The following is a 19637-nucleotide window of genomic DNA, read 5'->3' as shown; positions in this document are numbered from 1 at the left end:
TGTTAAGTAAATTAGAGAAACATTGAAGGCCTGGGTCTCAATGTAAATTGTCTTAGTTATCAATTCTAAAACTTAGCAAGGTTTAATTTGCAATGCTTTTTTTGTTCTATATAAAATACTACTGTTTGTATTCTCAATCTATTTGTGTGAATGAGGAATGTATTCATCATGAAAAAATAAGGTGTAAAGGCCATTGTTACAGCCAGAGTCAAGGGAAGGCTGTTAAACTGTCTGGCATCTCAGAGTGGATACATGCTTCACAGTGTAAGAATGCACCACCCCCAGTGAACCAGCCACCACCTCAGGACCACGCAGAGTCAATTTTTTTGACTCCAGAAGAAGACGTAGAGGAACAGCCTGCAATACCTTACAATCTACGCTCTCGTAAGGGTTGCCAGAAGCAGATGACTACATAAAGCAAGGCCCAAGAAGCAGCAGTAGTGAGCCTAGCGCCTGCTGCCTGGTGGACATAAAACTGTGACTGCAGTTCCCTCAGTTGGGGTTGTCAGAACCAGAAGGGCCCTGCCTCCAACATGCGCCTCTGGTGGTGCCTGTTCTTCGGCCGCTGGTGTCTTAAGGTCTGGGGAGTCCACAATGACAATTCTTTTATCCAGCAGCAAGTGTGAATAGCTCAGACCCTTATTATTTCTAAATGCTGGGTCTGCAGCCACATTCCAGCCCACTCTCAAACTGGTGTTCCTGTCCTGGCTATCCCACTCAATTCCCCAGACCTCACTGGAGGACCTTATCTGTTTAACACAATATGGAACAGTAATGACATCTGGGAAGAGGCTATTGGCAGTTCCTTTATCCCACTTGGGGGAGTAATACACCACGCAAAAAGACTCCTAAGCTTACAAGCAGTGGTTAAAATAATGGCAAATGAAACCAGAGAAAGTTTAAAAACCCTGGCCAAAGAAACAGGGGTGATCAGACATATTGCCCTCCAAAACCGTCAAGCATTAGACATAGTGGCTGGTGGCCAAAGGAGGGACCTGTGCTCTCATTGGAAAAAAATGTTGTGTGTTTATACAATACCAATGAGGTAATAGATTGCTATAGCCACTTAGAACAAATCTCATATCTTCCTCATGAAGAGCTGAGTTCTTTATGAAAGTGGCTAAGTAACCTGTTCAATTTCTCTGGCATAGGAAACTGGTTGTTTCAGGAAGCCCTAACTATCCTGTTTGGAATCTTAGTGATTTTTGTATGCTTTCAGTTAATCTCCTGTTGTATACAGAATTGTGTCACCCAGATGACTGCCCCAAAACAGAGTGCTAATATAATAATTTTAAATATCGCTGATAAACTAAGAGATAAGGAACGGTTAATTTGTGAAACTCGGTAAGGGTTGGTCATGGCGTACGCCTGACCAAAAGGAGGGATTGTGAAAGTAGAATGAATTATATAGTAAGAATAGAAAGGATTAAAGAAATGTTGTCTGTATCTTTAAGCAAAGTTGTTGGAATGTTGCAACCAGGTGTCAGGAATACAGACATTAACATAGAACAATTGCACCGTTTAAGGGCAATTGGTGAAGCATTAGCCTTAGATCGATAACAGTTAGTAAGGAAATAGGATATGCATGCTGTGCCCCAGGTGAATTTTCCTGTTTTGCTTTCTTTGTCCCTTTGTCTAATTCCCGCTCTTTTATCTGTATAAATAAGACTGTTTGGGCCTTGCATGGCCACTCACATATTCTGAATGTTATTGGCGGAGCGATGCGCTAATAAACAGAGTGGTCTGACAAATTGTGAGTCCTGATTCTAACTTTGACAAAACTCACAAGGTTACTTGTTTACCCCAGCTTCCTCTTAGCTATGTATTGTTCTCTGTTAGCCAGCCCCCATAGCCCAAGCCAAGCTGTGGACTCTGGGCCTAGATGAAAAGTTCTCAGGAGAAACTGTAGTTAAGCTCTTACATCCATAGCTAATGGATTCTGATGCTTCAAAATAGAAGAGATGGTTTAGAAAACCTTGATAAAATTCATTTCATTTGCCCATGGAAAATGCCTGAACTATTATGTAGTCCTTCGGCTCAGACTTGAAATGGAAACTGACTCCCTTCTACTCTGAAAGCTGGGCAACGTTGGCTTCCCTTAGACACATGGTAGAAAACCATTTTGCTTTGGGACTGATAGATTTAATCAGGTCAGGCATTTTGCACACAACAGCTGTACAAGCTGGAGTCACTTGATTCGATTTTTGATAATCAATAGTAAGATGCCATGATCTATTTGGTTTTTGTAAGAGCCAGTTTGGAGAGCTGCATACTGAAATTCACTTATGAATGATTCCCTGCTGAAGCAATGATTCAATGGTTTTAGCAATATGAGGTGAGGCCTAAAAAATTGAAAAAATTGCCATTCCTAGGAAAATCTGAAATAGCTACTTTGCAAGCAACAGTGGTGGGGCCACAGCAGAAGAGGAAGAGCATTTATCAGCAATTAGGAAGGTGGCAACTCTATGACTTGGGCATAATTTGCCACATCAACACAGAATAGTAAGGCTGGGAAAGGAGTTAATGTCTCTGACTGTATCACCAGCCAGCTCTGCATGGAAATCTGAGAGCACTGGGAGAAAAAAATTAGGTGCCTTTATTAGTAAAGAGCCAGAGCAGCCTATCCCGGATTTGTTTGGTCCTCACCCCGTAGATGATAGGATTTAGCACAGGAGGCATCAAGAGGTAAACGTTGGCAATGAGAATGTGGAAATGCAGGGGCACATTCTGACCAAACCGGAACATGAGAGAGAAGAAAAGACTTGGGCTGTATATGATAACGTTTGCTGGGAGGGTAGAGGACAAGGAACTATCCTGACAGGACACTTACTTTTCAAGCTAATGATAGCTGTAGGTACGTTAAAACCGCCACATTGCAAGATATACATTTTAGTCTCATCACCACTGCAGACAATCATATTGTTTATTGGCCTGCAGATAGAATTTTGCAAGTAGCCCTTAGTTTAACTGGACCAGCTTAGTACCTGAACGATTTCAAAATTTGCTTTCATTCTTAACAGAGGTTCAAAGAATCTCTGAATTGCAAGGGCAAATTCACATGCTTCAGAATATATATCAAGCTGAAAAGAATGCCTTTCATACAGCTTATAGAGTGTCTACTTTGTGTACTAAGTATGATATATTATGCTTTGTAACCAAAACTGTACAACAACCTCATCATATTATTGCTATGGGGATATTATTGCTTGCATTGTTGTTAGTTTAAAATTATGTCATTGCTGTTGTAAAAGACATAATAATAGTAATACCTTTCATGACCATGCTAATTATGTATTGTCATTACACCAGTGAAAATCCCTAAGGTTGAAACATCTGATGTAGAATCAGAAATCCATGGCTTAATGCAAATAGAGATTTGAGAATATCTGTTGTACTAGAAGTACAAAAGGGAGGGGGTGGAAGAAGGGAAAGAATTGACAAGGATTTGTAAGGGATCTTAATGCATGTCAGTCTTTTAGCAAGAGTTAGGCCAGCTGTAACCCTAATGACGTGAGATTTGTAGAAGCGAGGATAGTGTGAGGTGAGTAGGAAAGAACTGTGTGAGAAGTTATCACGACCTTGCACTGATACGTAGACTGGCGCCCAACGTGAAGAAAATAAGATAGCAGGATAGCCTATGTATAAACAAAATGCAGCTGTTGCTCATTAATTGTCTATATTATTGCTTGTTATTGTCTGTAACAAAGGTATAAATGCTTGCTGTAATTGTTTACCTGTTGAGAGACCTGTCCGGGACTGGGTGAGGCAGTGTCCTAGGGCACTCCCTCCCTCTATTGCAATTGCTGGAGTTAGAATAAAGTATTTGATTTTGCTGCACCCAAACAAAAAGCGAGAACTGAGTTTTTCTCCGACACCATGGAACTGGCTACAAGGGAGGCGCAATACATCGGTGCATCCCCTAGGGCGCAAAAAGTGTCACACGAACCTACCCACAAAACTGTGCAGAGTCAGGAATGTTACCGCTGTGGTAAGCCGGGTCACCAAGCATCAGAATGCAGGTGTAAGGACCTGGTGTGTCGACACTGTGGCAAAAAGGGACACAGTGAGTGTGCCTGTAAACAAAAGAAAAAGAGGCCTGTGGTCTGGCCGACAAAAAGAGGAACCCTGCATACCCTAGAGCAGACCAGGATGATCAAGGTGACACCTCATCGCAAGAGGAAATGCCACTGCATGTTTTGTCTTTGGCAGTGGGCTCACATGAATACTGGGTAACCCCGTTGTTGGACGGCAAACCTGTACGCATGGAACTGGACACCGGTGCAGCCGTCTCGCTGGTCTCTGAGACTGTGTATAAAGAAAAGCTACAGCATCTTCCCCTTAAGGCAACAAAAACAGTTCTGAAGACGTATACGGGAGAAGCTGTGCCCATGCTAGACACTGTTGATGTTACAGTGGAGCTCAATGGACAGGCTGCTAAATTGCCACTGTTTGTGGTGAGAGGTAACTACCCAGCCTTAATGGGTAGATCTTGGCTTGGGAAGATTCAGCTGAACTGGGCAGAAGTGCACCGGATGACTAAAGAAGAAACCAGTCTAACCCTGTAGCAGGGTGGACCACTGCTCTGGCCCTGAAAGGGTTAAAACAGCCCTGGATAAGGGCTGAGGCTGGAGAAAGCAGCCTTTTAGGCTAGGCTTATTGAGGAAAGTGGCAGCGGCCGGGGCCATGCCCCAAACTGACCAACAGGCCCTTATATAAGGCAGAGAAGCCAGGAGCACAAAGAGTCTCCCTCTGCCTGTAGAGGGAGAAGGGCCTGGCTGCAGGGAGCTAGTACTGGGGGTTGCAAGGGGCAGCCCAGAGGTAGGCCAAGGCAGCAGGTCCAAACCCTCCTTGTCAGTGATGAGTGGCTGATACTGCAGTCTGCCCCAGGGTGTGGGGCTAGACAAGGACTGGCAGTAGCTATACACTGAGGCAAGGTGGGAATAGAGGGTGGGGGTTCCCTAGGGAGGGGAGACCCTGAGAACAAGGGGTCACTGCCAGGGGGCAGCACCTGATGTAAAAGGGCACTGGGTCCAGGGAGGGACACGGGGCCAGTAGCTGGAAAGGCAGATCACCGGCCTGCAGGGGGCACGCTGGACACTGGACTGAGCTAATTCCTGAGGATGACCAGTAGGAGGCGCTGCGGGGGTGAGTCCGCCGGGTTACAAACCCCTATCCTAAGGAAACATGCTGCTGTTTTTGGAGATGATTTGGGAAGTATGAAGGGAATCACTGTGACATTGAACATTAAACCTGACAGTCCACCAAAATATCTGAAAGCCCGAACTGTGCCATATGCCATCAGGGCAAAAGTTGAAGCAGACCTGGAGCACCTGGTCACCAATGGAGTCCTAATACCAGTTACCCATCGCTCATGAGCCACTCTTGTTGTTCCAATAGTGAAGAAATATGACTCTCTCCGGATATGCAGTGATTTTAAAGTCACTGTCAACCCAGTGTTGTGTGCAGAGCAATACTCGCTTCCCCGCATCGATAACCTCTTCACAGGCCTGGCTGGGGGACAAAAGTTCAGTAAACTTGATCTGAGTCAAGCATATTTACAGATACACGTCGATGAAAAGTCCCAAGAGGTGTTAACTATTGTGACTCATAAGGGGTTTTATCGATACTGTCGCCTACCCTTCGAATAACACTGCTAAAACCACTTCATGAGCTCCTTGGGCAGAACAAGGCCTGGAAGTGGACTGAAGCCTGTAATGTTGCATTTAACAAAGCTAAGGATGCATTGCTAAATTCTGAAGTTCTAACGCACTTTGATCCATCCTTACCCCTACAATTGGCCTGTGATGCCTCCCCTTATGGAGTGGGAGCAGTTGTGTCACACATTATGCCTTCGGGAGAAGAGAGACCTATTGCTTTTGGTCGATGGTCTGTGAATTCCAAAAACAATTCCTAATACCTCACGTTCGATTTGGGTGTAGTTAGTTTCTGCTTTGCTTAGAGTGTGTGAAGCTCTGATGTCAATTTTTGGACCCTACACAGGCATTCCCCCATTAGCTGCTAGTTATATGCAACGTTTGGCATTGTTACTTTCAGCACACACACATGAAATCAAATATCGGAAATCCACTCTGCACGGCAATGCAGATGGCCTCTCAAGGTTGCCTTTGCTGATCAAACATCAAGATAGTGCCCAAAAGGAAATCTTCTACTTTGAACAGGTAGAGAATACACCCATCACAGCTACTCAGATAAAGAAGGCAACTCGCGTTGACCCAGTATTGTCCCACGTTATGGACCTGGTGATGCATGGAAAATCTCAACAAACCTCTCCGGTCTCACCCCACCTTGTTACCTACATGTCCAGGACGACAGAGTTATCGGTCCAATCTGGTTGTTTGTTGTGCGGGAGACGTGTCATTATTCCACCATCACTGAGATCACAGATGTTAGAACAGCTACATTCCGGTCACTGTGGAATTGTGCGCATGAAGGAAATTGCACGAAGATATTTTTGGTGGCCGAGATTGGACAGTGCTATTGAAGAGAAGGCAAAAGCTTTTATGTCATGTCAGGGTGTGAGGAATGCACCCCAGTGGACACTCCTACACCCATGGGACTGGCCTTAAAACCCGTGGCAACGTATTCACATTGGCTTCACTGGCCCCCTTGAAGGAAGCATGTTCTTGGTGGCAGTAGATGCCCATTCTAAATGGCCAGAAGTCTCTATAATGCAGTCCACTACTGTGGAGAGAACTATCCAAAATCTACGGGGACTGTTTAGTCGTTTCGTTCTGCCAGAACAACTTGTGAGCGACAATGGACCGCAGTTCGTCTCTCAAGAGTTTCAAAATTTTATGAAGGCAAATGGGATACACCACATCACGTCACCACCATATCATCCATCCACCAATGGATTAGCGGAAAGTTTTGTGCAGAGAATGAAACACGCTTTGAAATCAGCAAGGGGACAACACTCCATTCAAAAGCGTCTGGATGCCGTCTTACTTTCCTACAGAAACACACCTCATGCTGTGACCCAGGCATCCCCGGCCTTTTTAATGATTGGACGACAGCTGCACACTTGCTTTGATCTGCTGAAACCTTCTGAACCCCTACAAATTGTGCAATGTCAGCAGCAATATCAAGTCATCAGACGGGCACCCAGAGAAAACACCAAATCTTTAGCCCGGGACAGCCAGTTTTGGCTCGGAATTATACTTCCAGAGTTAAATGGGTCCCTGCCATGATCATCACTCAAACAGGACCTGTTTCCTACACAGTCCGGACTGCAGAGAATCTTACCTGGCGCCGACATGTAGATCAGCTGTTGCCAGGTCATGCCAGTCCTCAGGACACATCTGCAGTTGAGTGGTCTCACTTCATGTCTTCCAGTGAGACACCGAATCACCAATCACCTGTTCCTGACTGTTCTCCTCCATTACTGCCAGCAGCTGAGATACCCCTTTGCCCAGCACAAGCTGATACAACCTCCTCACCTGTTCGTGCTGCAGACCCTGAGCCCATGGTACTTTCGGGTGCGAAAACACCAGGAGTTCACCGTAATCCACCTAGAGACAGAAGGTCTCGTCATCGGCTGGATCTTTAGCTAGGGCGAACCCATGGTTATGGGGCAAAATAATCCCCAGGGTTTAGCCAGGAATGCAGGCAATCTACCCTCCTTCTGTAGTCTAGTGTGTGTTTTATTTAGGGGATGTTCTTGTTAGGAGGGAACAAATATGCTGTGTATTTGGTTGTCATGGTTTTTGTTCCCATGGCAACTGAGTTAGATTATTAGGGGATAGCCTAGCCTGCTTCAGCCGGTTAGATGAGCTCTGTGTGTGTAAATAAATGATAGTTTTGTTAGCTGTCTGGTGTCAAGTGATTTCTTCCTAAACCGGCTGCCCTCAAGGATATAACATGATCCTTGTCTGCATAAGCAGGGGCGTTGTGTGTTGTAGCAGGGGAAGGATTTTACCTCACATGTGGCATTGGTGAAATTGACTGCGTCCAGTCCCAGGGTCCATATTTCAAAAGGGATGTTGAAAAATTGGAGAGAGGGCAGAAAAAAGCTATGAAATTTATTGGAGGCTGGAGAAAATGCCTGTCAGTGAAAGACTTAACGAGCTTCACTTATTCACATTCAATTGTAATAATGGGATCTATAATATAGCAGAGAAAGACAGAGCAAGAACCAGTGGCTGGAAGCTGGAGTGATTAACCGCTGGAAGAAACTGCGATAGGAAGTGATGGATTCTCCAACTCCCCATGCCTGCAGATCCAGACTAGTCCCTTTTCTACAAGATCTGCTTGAGGGACTCTCTACACTTGGAATGCTACAGTGGCACTGCCATAGCAATTCAGTGTAGAGTCTATCACTAATGGCTGGGGTTCTCCCATCAGTGTTTGCTATCCACTTCCCTGAGAAATGATAGCTAGACTGAGAGAAGAATTCTTCCGTTGAGCTCATGGTGTCTACACAGGGATTAGACTGATATAATTACATCTCTCTGGGTACGTCTACACTACGGGATTATTCTGATTTTACAGAAACCGATATTTGGAAACAGATTGTATAAAATCGAGTGCACGTGGTCACACTAAACACATTAATTCGGCAGTGTGTGCCCATGTACCGAGGCTAGCGTCGACTTCCGGAGCATTGCACTGTGGGTAGCTATCCCAGAGCTATCCCTTAGTTCCTGCAGTCTCGCCCACTCATTGGAATTCTGAGTTGAGATCCCATCCAGGATCACCTTAGGTTTATCAGGTGTATTTCTAAACAATCCCCTTTCAGGCAAGCTGCTAGATTTCATAGTTAAAGGGTCAGAAGCATTTTCCTTTACTTTCCACACACAAGCTCAGGAATCTTTTTCTTCTTGCTATAAGTTTCCAAAATGTCAGTAGGTAACACAATCAAATTACTTTTCTGCTCTCCATGTGCCCTGGCTAGGGTATCACCCTGATCAGACAGAGCTGCTACACCCTTTTCCAGCCACACATTAGCAACAGGCAAAATACAAGCACCAGAATTGTCAGATCTCTGGGATTTTGCTAAGACACTAACTGGATGCAAACTAGTCACGGTGCCATTCTCCCCAGCAGACACAAACTTAGGACCATTGCCTTCCTGGGCTTTAGTTGAATCCAGAACCAACTCTGAGACAACTGCACTATTCTCAACCATCACAGGCTGAAAGTCAGCTTCTGTCTGCTCCACAGACAAAGAAAAGCCAGAGACACATGCTCCTTCACCAGACACACAGCTCGGGATTTCATATCCCTTGTCCCAGCACACAGGGCTGTTCACAGACAGCTGCTTGGAGACCGAGATAGCTCCCTCCATAGGCAAGTCAATACCCCTGACAGACACAGGCACATTTCCTTCACTGTCACAATTCTCCACACAGGACACAGGTAAGGGATAGGGACACTCATCTTCTACTATCCTTGCCTCCCCAAACTGCTGACTAGACACAGCCATCAGCTGACAAGGCTGCCTAGGGTCATTCAAACTTTCTTTGACCACCTCTCCCATCAAAAATCTACACTTTTCTTCCTCAGCCAGGGATTTAACCTGACCATCCAAATTAATCTACTCTTGAATTTTTTTTCCTGACCAATTCGTTCTTTCTGTGCTTGATCTAATTACAGATTCATTTCTGAGACATTAGACAGACATTCAGACACTTCATTCACAGACAAGCTATTTCCCACCAAGTTAGAGTCTCCCTCCTCTGGTCATAGCATAGGGGGTTAAACACAGAAAACTGCTCAGAGTAATACAACACACCAACATTGTTATAAACTGAACTTTCAAAGGATACCGTTTCTACTGTTTTTCCATTGATTTTTTTTTGCCTTGGAGCTGAAATCTGGCAGTTTCTTGTTGCATCTGATGAACCCTCTGAATATGATTACACTATTTGTGTATGTGTATCATTTCTATACCTAAAGTTATGAATATTGACTATTGTGACAAAGTTCCTCCTCTACCTTGGTGGGTCCTGTGCTTATTGGCAGATTTGCTCACCTCAGTGATCTCCCCCACAGTCTGGATCAACTCCTCCTGTGTCTGATCAGGAGTTGGGAGGCTTGGGGGGAACCCGGGAGCACCCTTTACTCTGGGTTCCAGGCCAGGGCCCTGTATACTGCAGCTGTCTATAGTGCCTCTTGTAACAGCTGTGTGACAGCTACAACTTCCCTGGGCTACTTCCCCATGGCTTACTCCAAACACCTTCTTTATCCTCACCACAGGACCTTCCTCCTGGTGCCTGATAATGCTTGTACTCCTCAGTCCTCCAGCAGCACAGCCTCTCACTCTCAGCTCCTTGTGCCTCTTGCTCCCAGCTCCTCATACACACTTCCTCTCCTCTAGCTCCTCCCTCCCTGACTGGAGTGAGTTCCTTTTTAAACCCAGGTGCCCTGATTAGCCTGCCTTGATTGGCTGCAGGTGTTCTAATCAGCCTGTCTGCCTTAATTGGTTCTAGCAAGTTCCTGATGACTCTAGAGCAGACCATGCTCTGGTCACTCAGGGAACAGAAAACTACTCACCCAGTGACTAGCATATTTGCTCTCTACCAGACTCCTGCATCCCACTGGTCTGGGTCTGTCACATATCCCTCCCCCCTGCTCAGCACCAAGGGGTTGGGCAGCTTGGGAAGCCAGACAGTGCACACGTGACAAGCCATCGGCATTACCGTGACGGGTCCCTACTCTGTGTTGCACACAGAACTGGAAAGGCTGGAGGGATAAGAACCACCTGGTCACCCTTGTGTTCGTCTCTTTGTTCCACTGCATCCATTGGAGAGGGGCATGGTCGGTCATGAGGACAAATCTGCGCCCGAGCAAGTAGTAGCGCAATGCTTCCATGGCCCATTTAACAGCAAGGCACTCCCTCTCCACCACTGCATATTTTTGTTCTCTCGGAAGGAGTTTCCTACAGAGATACAGAATTGGGTGTTCCTCCTCCCCGACCATCTGTGATAGAACAGCCCCCAACCCTACTTCCGATGCATATATCTGCAGGATAAATTCCTTGGTGAAATCAGGGGCTATTAGGACACGGTTACTGCAGAGGGCAGTCCTTAAGTCTGTGAATGCTTCCTCTGCTGCGTCATATCACCTCACTAGATCAGGTCCACGGGCTTTTACTAGGTCAGTCAGGGGGCTTGCCCTTGTGGCAAAGTGCGGGATAAATCGTCGGTAATACCCCACTACACCTAGGAATGCCCGGACTTGTTTCTTGCTACTTGGTCAAGGCCAATTTTGGATGGCCTCCAACTTGTTAACTTGGGTTTTTAACAGACCTTTTCCCACAATGTAGCCAAGATATTTGGGCTCCGTAAAACCTACAGCGCACTTGGCAGAGTTTGCTGTAAGGCCAGCTCGCCTGAAGGTATCAAGGACTGCTTCCACCTTCTCTAGGTGGGTTTCCCAGTCTGGAGTATGAATGACCACATCGTCCAAGTAGGCAGCAGCATAACTGTTATGCAGGTGTAATAGCTTGTCCATGAGGTGCTGGAAAGTAGCTGGGGCCCCATGTAGTCCAAAAGGGAGGACAGTATATTGAAAAAGACCCTCTGGTGTAGAGAACGCAGTCTTTTCCTTTGTGTCTTCCACAAGGGGAATCTGTCAGTACCCCTTTCTCAAGTCTGGAGTAGTCAAGTACCGGGCATTACTCAGACGGTCCACTAACTCATCTATGTGAGGTATGGGATACTCGTCAAACCAGGATACTTCATTTAGTCGCTGGAAGTCGTTGCAAAACCTTGTGGTGCCATCAGATTTGGGCACCAGCACGATTGGGCTGGACCACTGACTGTGGGATTCTTCGATGATCCCCAACTCCAAGGCTTTTTTTACTTTTGCTTTTATTTCCTCCCTTTTGGCCACTAGCACCCGATAAGGCATCATTGTTATTCTGGCCCCAGGGTTCGTGACAACGTGGTGATATGTCTCGGTTGTTCGACCCGGTTTTGTCGAGAACACATCTTGGTTCCGGAAGATCATCTCAGACACCTCATTCTTCTGGTCTGGTGTTGAATCAGGAGACACTCTCGCCTGTTTGGAAGGCTTATTTTCCTGGGTTAGGTCTTTTTGGACACTTATGCATGCTTCTTGTGCATGCCAGGGTTTCTGAAGGTTGATGTGATAAATCTGTTCTTGTTTTCGGCGTCCTGGCTGCCGCACCTTGTAGGTTACTTCCCCCACGGGTTCAACCACCTCATAGGGCCCCTGCCATTGGGCCAGAAGCTTGCTTTCTGCCGTGGGTACCAACACCATCACCCGATCCCCTGGTTGGAACTGTCAGACTTTTGCCTGGTGATTGTAATAGGTTCTCTGGGCCTCCTGGGCCTTTTCCAAATGTTCCCGTACAATAGAGGTGACACGGGCTATCCGGTCTCACATCTGTATTACATGTTCTATTATACTTCTCCTCTCATTGGGTTCCTCTTCCCAGATCTCTTTGGCGATGTCTAGTATGCCACGGGAGTGACGCCCGTATAATAACTCAAAGGGGGAAAACCCAGTTGAGGCCTGAGGTACCTCCCAGATAGCGAACATAAGGTAGGGTAGTGGGGTGTCCCAATCCTTCCCGTCCTGACTTACTACCTTCCTTATCATAGCCTTGAGGGCTCGGTTAAACCTTTCCACCAATCCATCAGTCTGCGGATGATAGACTGAAGTTCTCAGGGTATGTATATGGAACAGCATACAGAGGTCCTTCATTAGTTTTGACATAAATGGGGTTCCTTGGTCTGTTAATATCTCCTTTGGTAGCCCCACTCGGGCAAAGATCCCCACCAGCTCTTTGGCTATTGTTTTAGAGGCTGTGTTCCGCAAGGGAACAGCTTCTGGGTAGCGAGTAGCATAGTCCAAAACAACAAGTACATATTGGTGGCCTCGACCCGTCTTCTCCATGGGTCCATGGCTATTTGTTCAAAGGGGACCTCTATAATGGGAAGGGGTACTAAAGGTGCCCTCATGTGGGGAAAGGGACTGTGCAGTTGACACTCTGGGCAGCAAGCACAGTACCTCCGTATTTCTTCGTGTACTCTGGGCCAGAAGAACCGTCGTAGTACTCATGCCAGGGTCTTCTCTACACTCAAATGCCCCCCAAAAAGGTGACTATGAGCAAGATTTAATACAGCATTCTGGTGTTTGTGAGGTACTAGGATCTGCTGTATCTTCTGCCCCTGTACTGGTGCAACGCGGTATAAGAGATTCTTCTTCATTATGAAGCAGGGTCCTGGTCCCTGGGTTTTCCCTTCCACGGGGACCCCATCTATTTCAGTCACCTTCTTCCTAATGTTGTCATACCTTGGATCTTCAGCCAGGTCTAGTCCAAAATTTCCTCTTCCGGGACTAATCTGCCCAAGATCTAGGGGCCCAGTCTCTGTTGCCTCTACTGGTTCAGAAATGCTAGGGTGGGAATCAGACTCAGGTGCTTCTCCCTCCGGGGTGGCCTCCTTTTCAGCTGCTCGGGTCCGCCTGCCTACGAGAGCGACTCTCTGGCTTTGAGTCAGTATTCAGGTTCCAAGGCCTTAGCTGCCCTCCTTTCCCTTTTCGACTTTCTACCATGACTGGGAATGGAAAATAAATCTGGGGATATTTCAGAGAAAACCCGGGGTTGACAGTCTACTATGGAGGCCTCACTAACTTCAGGGTTCCTCTTTTCCTCCAATCCTCCTACTGGGAGTAAGTTTCCAAACCCTGGGAAGTCCCTCCCTATGATCACCGGGTGTGGGAGTTTAGGGACTACACCTGTTACTACCTCAGTAGTGTTCCCCTGAATTTCGAGTTTTACTGGGATGGTGGGGTAATAACCAGCTGTCCCATGGGCGCATGTTATCCCCATACGCTTAGCCCGCAGCAGCTGACTACACTTCACAAGCTTCCCCGAGACAAGCGTGATAGCACTCCCCGAATCAACCAGTGCTGTGGTCTCTACCCCATTTAGCTTTACTGGTCTGGTGTACATATGTGGGGTTAGTGAGACCCCCACAAGGTGGATTAGGGAGCCTGGGTCTGCCCAGTTCCTCAGGTTACACTGCATCGGCTCCTCAGCATTGGGACACTGTGCAGCTGTATGTCCCCATTCCCCACAGGCATAACATCTGTATGAAGACCTAGGTATTCCCCAGTCTCTTGGTTTGGGCAGTCCAACCTCATGATCCTCTTCTCTCTCAGTGCTCTGACTCTTTGTGGCATCTCGTGAGCCTTCAGCCCCTCTCTTTTTCCACCTGGGCTCCCCTGGTGGCCCCATCACTCGAGCTCTAGGGCTTGGTGCTGCTAGTTTAACCCGGGGAGCCTCTTCCTTAACTGGTCGGGTCAGCTCCCTCGCCGTCCTTCGCCTCTCTACCAGTGCAACAACCTCATCATAGGTGGAGGGTTCGTTCTGGCTTACCCAGTCATGAAGGTCTGGCGGTAGTCCCCTCATGAATCGGTCGATGACCAGAACTTCTAGTATCTCTTCTGGACTCCGGGACTCCATTCGCAACCACTTTCATGCGAGATGGATGAGGTCATACAATTGGGACTGTGCGGTTTTGTTTTCCTGGTACCTCCACTCGTGATACCGCTGGGCCCGCACTGCAGTCGTTACCCCGGATCTGGCCAGGTTCTCTGCTTTCAGCTGGGGATAGTCTGCTGCAGCCTCTTCAGGCAGATCATGGTAGTCCTTCTGAGCCTCCCCACACAGGAATGGGGCAAGGATGCCAGACCACTGATCTCGAGGCCAGGCCTCCCATAGGGCTGTCCTCTCAAAGGCCAAAAGGTATGCCTCTACATCATCCTCCCATGTCATTTTCTGCAGCCAATGGCTGGCCTGTATGAACTGCGTCCTATCATGGCCATGGTTCAGCTCTGTAAGGGTCTTTACCTGGTTTACCAGTTCTTGCAACATAGCTCGGTCTTGAGAAGCCTGGTCCATCAGCAGGCGATTAGTCTCTCGCTGCAGCCGCATTGCCTCCTGTTGGGCAGCTGCCTGGACACGAGTAGCCTCCTGATGGGCCGCCGTAGCTTGTATCAATGCCCACACTAAATTTTCCATTGTGGTGAAAAAAAATAAACCCTCTACCTTTTTTTTTTAATCACTCTCCTTCTTCTGCCGCGCTGTGCACACCAAGATCCCACTGCTGACACCAATTGTGACAATGTTCCTCCTCTACCTTGGGGGGTCCTGCGCTTATTGGCAGATTTGCTCACCTCAGTGATCTCCTCCACAGTCTGGATCAACTCCTCCTGTGTCTGATCAGGAGTTGGGAGGTTTGGGGGGAACCCGGGCCCACCCTCTACTCCGGGTTCCAGCCCAGGGCTCTATGGATTTGCAGCTGTCTATAGAGCCTCTTGTAACAGCTCTGTGCAGCTACACCTCTCTGGGCTATTTCCCCAAGGCCTCCTTGTGACGATGCGGTTCTGGCGGGACCCAACTGAGAGTGCCAATTCAGGACCAATTGCTTAAACAGGACAGTAACAGCCCTAGGCTGGGGTTTTTCCACCTCTAAGGCAAACCAAACCAGCCAGACAAAAATAACTTTGGTTTTACCTCACTGGCTAACCACAAGTCACACAAGCAATTTCCTTAGACACTAAAGTCTCCCAGTATTACCACCAGTGCCACTCGTCCTGGGGATGAATGTTATGAAACCAACACCCCAGTAAAAGAAAAAGGTTCTCTCGGTCCCAAAGACCCAAGCCCCAGACCCAGGTCAATATACACATTAGATCTTACCCACAAATCATGCTGTTGCCAATCCTTTAGAATCTAAAATCGAAAGGTTTATTCATAAAGGGAAAAAGATAGAGATGAGAGCTAGAATTGGTTAAATGGAATCAATTACATACAGTAATGGCAAAGTTCTTAGTTCAGGCTTGTAGCAGTGATGGAGTAAACTGCAGGTTCAAATCAAGTCTCTGGAGAACATCCCCCGCTGGGATGGGTCATTCAGTCCTTTGTGTAGAGCTTCAGTTTGTAGCAAAGTCCCTCCAGAGGTAGGAAGCAGAATTGAAGACAAGATGGAGATGAGGCATCAGCCTTATATAGGCACTTCCAGGTGTAAGAACACTTCTTTGTTCTTACTGTGGAAAATTACAGCAAAATGGAGTCTGCAGTCACATGGGCAAGTCCCTGCACACCCTTCTGAGTTACAAGGCGTATCTGCCTCCTCTCAATGGGTCAATTGTGTAGCTGATGGTCCTTAATGGGCCATCAAGCAGGCTAAGCAGAGCTAACACCACCTTGTCTGGGGTGTTTCCCAAAACTGCAGCACCAATTTGAAAAACAGACAGTATACAGCCAATGCTTATAACTTCAACTACAAAATGATACAGGCATACAGACAGCATAATCGTAACCAGTAACTCATAACTTGGTCTTAGACAGCTTATATGACCCCCTTTACACAGGATTTTGTGCCACTACAGGACCTTGGTTGCAACCCATGTTCTATATGGTCCCAGTTTATATCAATAACGTCACACTCCTCCAAAAACCTTCTTTATCCTCACCGCAGGACCTTCCTCCTTGTGTCTGATAACGCTTGTACTCCTTAGCCCTCCAGCAGCACAGCCTCTCACTCTCAGCTCCTTGTGCCTCTTGCTCCCAGCTCCTCACACACACTTCCTCTCCTCTGGCTCCTCCCTATCTGACTGCAGTGAGCTCCTTTTTAAACCCAGGTGCCCTGATTAGCCTGCCTTGATTGGCTGCATGTGTTCTAATCAGCCTGTCTTCCTTAATTGGTTCTAGCAAGTTCCTGATTACTCTAGTGCAGCCCCTGCTCTGGTCCCTCAGGGAGCAGAAGCCTGCTTCTCCTGGGGCCAGGGCTCTTCCTTCGACCGCTCTGCTGTAGAGGAAGGAGGGAGAGGGCTGCTGCTGCTGCTGCTGCTGTTTCCTGCTGGGCACTGGGCCCTCGCTGCTGCTGCTGTTTCCTGCTGGGCACTGGGCCCTCACTGCTGCTGCTGCTGCTGTTCCTGCTCCTGCTCCTACTGCTCCCCTGGCTGGGCTAGACACTGCCACCAGCCCGTCTCTCTGCTGTCTGTTTGCTGGCTGGCTAGTGGTTCCCCCCCACCTCAGTTACTGCTGTTACTCCACCTACAGCCCCGGGGGGGGAGGGGGGCTGCTGGCCTGCTTCCCAGAGAGGAGGGGAGTGAGGGACCCCAGCTCTTGTTGCTGAGGACACCATCTGAGCGGGGTCCCTCCTGCCTGGACACCAGACCACCACCACCTGGAGCTGCTGGGGCTGCTGAGGCTGTTGCTGGGGAGCTGTCGGTGCCTGGAGGAGGAGGAGGAGTAGAACAGGACCCACCTGCTGCTGGGAGACCACGTGAAGACCACTGTGGAGGGGGCTTTTCTGGACTGAGTCTTTTTCGAACTGTGCTCTTGTGGTGGGGGTTTGGACTGTGTCTGCTGGGGCAGCGGGGGTGTGGTGTGGAGCCTGCCCCTGGTCCATCCGTGTCCCCCTTCGCCGCCACCACCATCATTGCCCCCTCCACCACCCCCGCTGGCTGTTTTCCTTCTGCTTTGGACTCCTGCCTCTGGGTCTGAGCTGGTCGCTTGGCTCACCACGCCCACTTCCACCATTTGGGCCTGCAGCAGCAGCAGCCAAACATTGACTTTTTGGCACAAGTGCCTGTGGGTGCACCACCTCCCCCCTCATACTGGACTGACCCCCTCCTCTCTGCCACATTTGTCCACCCCACCTATTTCCCTCTGTTGCCTGATAGTTCTGCCCCAGCCCTGTAGCTGTCCCCGTAGTCCCTCTACCCCAATCTCAGCTCGTCCTTTCCCCCCACCCTGTGCTCCCCCAGCCCTGATCGGTTCCCCCTCATGCGCCCACGCCCCCTCTCAGGCGCTTGTGCCCTTCCCCATTTGGTTTCCCCTTGTTCACTGCACTCCCCCCTCTGCCGTTGCCCCCCCCCGCTCCCCTAGTGCAACTGGAGGAGCCGGAACCCCCCTCTGCATTGGTGCCCTGCACCAATCCCACCCGTAGTCCTTGGTTGCTCCCTACGCCCCTTTAGCCTTCCCCTTCTGGCGCCCTCCTCCCCTGCCTGCAGCCTAGCGGGGAAGGGTGGCCGCCTCCTCTCCTTCCCCTCCCCTCGCTGTTTGTCCCCCTCCCCGCTCTCGTTATGGCGGGGGACGCGGCGGGGGAGACCCCTCGCGACGCTCCCACTACCCCTCCTCCACCTGCCCCCGTGTCCACTGCCCAAGCCTCTACCTCAACCGCCGCTGCCGATCCACCTACCACCGCCCCTGCTGGGGCACCGGCTGCGGTGAGTACTGGGGAGGCCTCCATTGCTGCCACGTCTCTCGCCCCTTCTGATTCGGGGGGAGCCCCCCCAGCCGGTGGGAAGGGTCGGGGTGGGAAGAAGGGTAAGGGCCCCGCTAGAAAGGCCAGGCCCTCCATGGCGGAGACTGCCCCCGCTGCCGCAGCCCCGCTACCGGCTGCGGCGTCCCTCCCCGCTGTTCCCTCCACCAGCTCTGCAGGTGTCCCTCCCCCGGCCCCCAGGGCGTACGCCCAGGTGGCGGCGGCCCCCCCGCCTGCCGCTGCTCCTCCGCTCGCCGCTTCCGTCAACATCTACAGCGGCCGGGGCCCCTTTCCCACTTTGACCAGGAAGCACGGCGTCCGTTGCCTCCTGGTGCCCGCCTCGCCCCACGTGGAGACCTACGTGCGGGCGTTGGCCAGGGTAGTGGGGCCCACGGCCATCGTGGCGGCCTCCAAAATGTACGGGAAGGTGGTCTTCTTCCTGGCATCGGAGGCTGCCGCCCAGGAGGCGGTAGAGACGGGCCTGGCGGTGGGGGGCGTGTTCGTCCCCCTGGAGCCGTTGGAAGACCTGGGGGTCCGCTTAATCTTGACCTCTGTCCCTCCCTTCCTGCCCAATGCCACCCTGCTGCCTGCCCTTTCTGCCCTGGGACTCCCCATCTCCGTCATCAGCCCTCTCCCCTTGGGCTGCAAGGACCCCGCCCTCCGTCATGTTCTCTCGTTCCGCCGGCAAGTGCAGCTTCAACTGCCGCCGGCGGCGCGTGGCGGAGAGGCGCTCGAGGGGTCTTTTCTGGTCCCTTACCAGGGAGCCCACTACCGAGTGCATTACTCAACGGGGGAGGCCCGGTGCTACCTCTGCCGGGCGATGGGGCACGTCAGGAAGGACTGTCCCTTGGCCCAGCACGGAGGAGCGTCCGGGACCTCTGAGCAAGGCGCCGGCCCTGTCATCGCTGGTGCCCCTGGCTGCCCGGCACCAGAAGCTGCCCCTCCTCCTCCTTCTCGATCCACCTCTGTGGAGGAGGGTGTGGCGGGGCTACTGCCGGACGTGGGAGAGGGCTCATGCCAGGGGGAATCCTCCCTGTTTTCTGCTGTCCCACCACTGCCTCCCCGAGTCCCTGAGCCATTGCCCTTGCCCCCCGAGCCAACCCCTGTTAGCCAGCCCCCAGATGATGCCATGGAGGGCTGGTCTTTAGTGCAGGGGAAGCGGGGCAAGCGGAAGGCTCGAGTTTGCTTACATCCTTCGGATTCGGAGGCCCCCCGGAAGAGCAGGAAGGGGGCACCGATGACGAGTCTTCTGCCTTGCCCCCCAAGGGAGGCTGTCTCACCTCCTTCCCACTTGACACCTCTGAGAGCGCCGGGGTGGGTATCGCCTCGGGTGCTGGCGGGGAGGGCCCTGGGGTGGTGGACGGTGATCTC

At 49.9% G+C, this 19637-nt stretch overlaps 1 protein-coding gene across 1 annotated transcript in view; it reads left to right on the top strand.

Moving 5' to 3' along the window:
- Positions 1-15562, top strand: part of LOC127046241 (olfactory receptor 52R1-like) — a 33121-nt gene extending 17559 nt beyond the window's left edge. Inside the window, exon 3 of the mRNA XM_050943034.1 lies at positions 15469-15562. The gene's annotated coding sequence lies outside the window, so the exon portion shown is untranslated. The remainder of the gene's footprint in view (positions 1-15468) is intronic.
- The last annotated feature ends 4075 nt before the right edge of the window (positions 15563-19637 follow it).

Source organism: Gopherus flavomarginatus, chromosome 1, assembly GCF_025201925.1.
Source record: "Gopherus flavomarginatus isolate rGopFla2 chromosome 1, rGopFla2.mat.asm, whole genome shotgun sequence".
Taxonomy (NCBI): Eukaryota; Metazoa; Chordata; order Testudines; family Testudinidae; genus Gopherus; species Gopherus flavomarginatus.
Note: the sequence above shows the minus strand (reverse complement) of the source record. Positions and strands in the feature narration are given on the sequence as shown.